At 36.4% G+C, this 3,834-nt stretch overlaps 1 protein-coding gene across 1 annotated transcript in view; it reads left to right on the top strand.

Annotated features, from left to right (window-relative positions):
* Positions 1-333: 333 nt before the first annotated feature.
* EHF (ETS homologous factor) overlaps positions 334-3,834 on the top strand; it is a 43,345-nt gene continuing 39,844 nt past the window's right edge. Inside the window, exon 1 of the mRNA XM_019552330.1 lies at positions 334-441. The gene's annotated coding sequence lies outside the window, so the exon portion shown is untranslated. The remainder of the gene's footprint in view (positions 442-3,834) is intronic.

Consider the following 3,834-nt stretch of genomic DNA (forward strand, 5'->3'; position numbering starts at 1 on the left):
CTATCTACCTGAAATAACCTTTCATCCAAAAAAAAAATGTAGATGGTCTTAAAAAAACAATTATAGAGAAATCAATCCCTCATCCATTAACAGGTTTCTATTTAGTTCTTAAGACACGTGGGTAACCTGGTTAGACCTGTTTTGTTTGAACACTAAGGTGTGAGTTGGCCATATGCAAATCTTTTGCAATTTTTTTTTTTGTTGTTGTTATTTCTGACCCAATCAGAGGAGCAGGAAATGACCTAAGGAATTACCCTATTGGCTGTGTCAATGTTCTACAAAATGTTTTAAAATTAATATCACATCCATTTATATTCACTTCTGTGAGGCTTTTGAAGTGATAACCCAGCACCTGTGTTTACCTAACCCTGCTATTCTCTAGGCAGTCTTTTCATTGTCTCAGCTAAAGGATTTCCCCTCCAGAATCAGCAGCTAAATGAGGTAAGGCTTTTTTTCAACTTCCTACTAAGCCAATGTCACTTAGAATAAAATGTGCAGAAGTGTGCACTGGAATCACTCCCACTCAAAACCTGCTGCAGCCCCTCCCTTCCTACTTTTGAACAGCAACTAAGTTTTTCTGTGTTCTGATCAAAGACTTTTGAACATTACAATAAAAACTTTTACTCTCCTGCATCCTGCCTTGTTTCTGTTTAAGAACTCCCTTCTATTTTTGTATTATGAGGACCAGAGCTACAATCTTCACTTACTTTGAATACCACCCAATATATACTCATTGACTTCTATAGAGTTACTCATAAATGCTATTCACTGTGAGATCACAGAAGATCATATATCTGGCTATTAGTTTCAGAAAAAAATAATGTTTATTATTGCTTGTTTAATAGTGGTTGGGGATTAACTTTGTTTGCCTCTTCATCTTAGCATACATGGCCATACTTTGTCTCAGTGTAGATGACCCTATATAATTAGAAAGGTCCTGCTGTTTTTGTACTGATGACAATGGTGGTGGGAATTCTGAGGATAATCCCAAACCCTAAAGTCCTCCCTCACCTTTTACCCAGTCTTTATTCAAGCCCACTGGCTTCTATGGGGCTTTCCTGAAGTCCTTAGCCCCATCTCTGTTAAAACGCTTCAATAAAGTCAATGCAAATCCTGCATTTACAAGAATGAGATAAAATTTTAGTTAAGACCATCAGAATTTATCTCTGGGAATTTCACCTTTTGAGTTCCCATTGATTTCAATGATGGTTTTACCTGAATAAAAACAGAGCAATTTCTTTAAGAAGCAGTATTTATTGTTGTCTGTACTTACATTGTAGTATACAAGCTTGTGCAAACTTTCAACAGAAAGACCATTCAGCAAATGATTCAGAATGTATAAAACATCTCTGAAAGTAACTAGGGAAACATTTACTAATACTTACTAATATTGCATGATTTTCCTGCATCTATTTATATATATATTTGAGACATAGTTAGGTATTTGAGTTTGAAGTAGGAGGCAGGGTAAGTCTGCACCTTATAAACTAACCAAAGTGCGTGTATATCTATATCTATATCTATATGGCAATAGCTTGTGTGAACTGAAGCTAACTTCATCAGATGCTGTGAAGGGATGTGCAGAAAAAACACCTTTTATACTTATTTGCTTATTTGGATTGCATATGTTGGAATGACTTTATCTAAAATCATTGCTTTTCCAGCAATGTTTAAAGTGCATTCAACTTCTTTGTTTTGCTATTTTGCTGAAAAAAGGCGGTTCATAATGATAAAACATATGCTGTAAACTGTAAACCATAAATCATAAAGCACAACTGATTTACTTCAAAATTATAATCTTTACTAAGGCATATGCTTCTATTTTAGGTATATGTCTTGCAGCAATGTTACTTTATTTCTGTGAGTGGGTAGAAAAATCTGTTCTGAGTGTTTTGGTAGTAAATTTGCCACTGACAGTGTTAAGTTGGCTATCTGACACAAATTTTGCATTTTATAATCATCGCAGGTAGGGAACAGAGAAGATCTGTTGTTAAAATAAGCCTGGAAGCCAAAGAAAAGGGTGGTTGTTAAGGCAATTACAGAAAAATATTTCAGTAATAGATCTCTTCCTGAACCATTAAATATATCCAAGAGTTTCATAGATACATAGATTTATAAGACCAAAAAAAATTGACTAACATGTAATCTAACTTTCTGAATAAAGCTGGTCATCATAGGCTCTGACTTTTATTTTTCTGGTGCAGGGGAGCACAGGGGAGGGGAGAGAAATGATGACACATAATTAGATGGTGGATGTGTGGAAAGTTTTACACATTTCAGGTGCAGCCCTCCTCCCGAGGGGGGCCAGGACCCTCACGGCACCTACGTACTTGGCACCCATGCTGGTCATAGACTCTCCCTGTAGTAATTCCTTCTGTGAATCCCAGAGCTGTTCTTGAACTAGATTGTAACTTTTAAAAAGCACACCCAGCCTAGAATTTAAAATTACCATTGATGGACAATCCAGCAGAACTCTTGGTAATTTGTCTCGGTGATTGTCATCATTGTTAAAATGTATTGCCTTTTTTACAGTTTGAATTAGGCTGCCTTCCAGTGATTTGACTTTTCAGCCATACTTTTGTCTGATAGATTGAAGAGCGGTTTGTCATTTAATTCCTGATCCACACGTAGGCACTAATAGGCTATGATTCAGTCATCACTTACCCTTCTTTTTGATAAATGGAATAGATTTTGCTTCTTAAAACTTTCAGTAGAAGACAAGGTTTTATTATTTAACCATCCTCACAGCTCTTCTTTGAAACAGCTTTAACTTTTCAGCTTCTTTCTCAAAATGTGGACATGATTGGTAGACCTGGTATTACATACTACATACTCCGACTTGAGATTCCCCTATTTCTTTTTCTTATGCTTTATACTGATATTATTTGCCACAGAATCACACTGGGAATGTACATTCAGCTGACGATCCCCACATTTTTTTCAGTCATTTAATTTCCAGGATAGTATACCCTATCCTGTTAGCACAGTTTACCTTTTTTATCCCTACACAGAAGAGCTTATAAATAGTCATTTTGAAACACATTTCCCCATACACACCTTATCAAATGATTTAGATACTTTCTATTCATGACAGTCCTCTTCATTAATCTCTGATATTTGAGTTATCAATGCACATTACAATAAATGAACTTATATTTTTGCCAAGCTATTGGAATGTACTTAGCAATGAAGACGTATTACTTTGCCCCTGACTATACAGCCATCACAAGAAATTAAGTAGTTGCAACTCAGGATACATCTGTTTTAGAAAGCTTTGAGAAATGCTGTGTTTCTTAGCTAGGGTGACATGTGTCCATATTATTTCAGCTGAGGTATGTTCAGGCTATAGAACAGGATCTAGGGACCATGGGTAGTGATAGCTCATAACTCAAGAGAAAACACTCGGTTACTATAGAAATCAGGACCTTGTATCTTAAAGGTAATATTCAGGTTAGTTTGCATTTTCATGACTGAAAGGGACACATAATTGAATATAGGTATTAGTGGAGAACCGTGCAAAGTCCAGTTTTAACTAATTCAGCTACTGCAGTGCCTCTTTCTGCTGCTTTCATTCCCAATGAATGTGCATAGTAACATGGATAGTAATTGTATCTGGGAGGTACAGAAATTAGGAAGAAGATTAAAGAACAAATAAACACCCCCCGCCCTCCCCAGCTAAAAGTGAAAAATCCATCCCAAAAAATTGATTATTAGAAATTAGAGCTAGGAAAGCTATGTTTCTATAGGTTTCATAGATTTCATAGACATTAGGGCTGGAAGGGACCTCGGGAGATCATCGAGTCCAGCCCCCTGCCCAAAGGGCAGAAAGTCAGC

This window comes from Crocodylus porosus, unplaced genomic scaffold, assembly GCF_001723895.1.
Source record: "Crocodylus porosus isolate Cpor-Errol unplaced genomic scaffold, CroPor_comp1, whole genome shotgun sequence".
In the NCBI taxonomy this organism is placed as follows: domain Eukaryota; kingdom Metazoa; phylum Chordata; order Crocodylia; family Crocodylidae; genus Crocodylus; species Crocodylus porosus.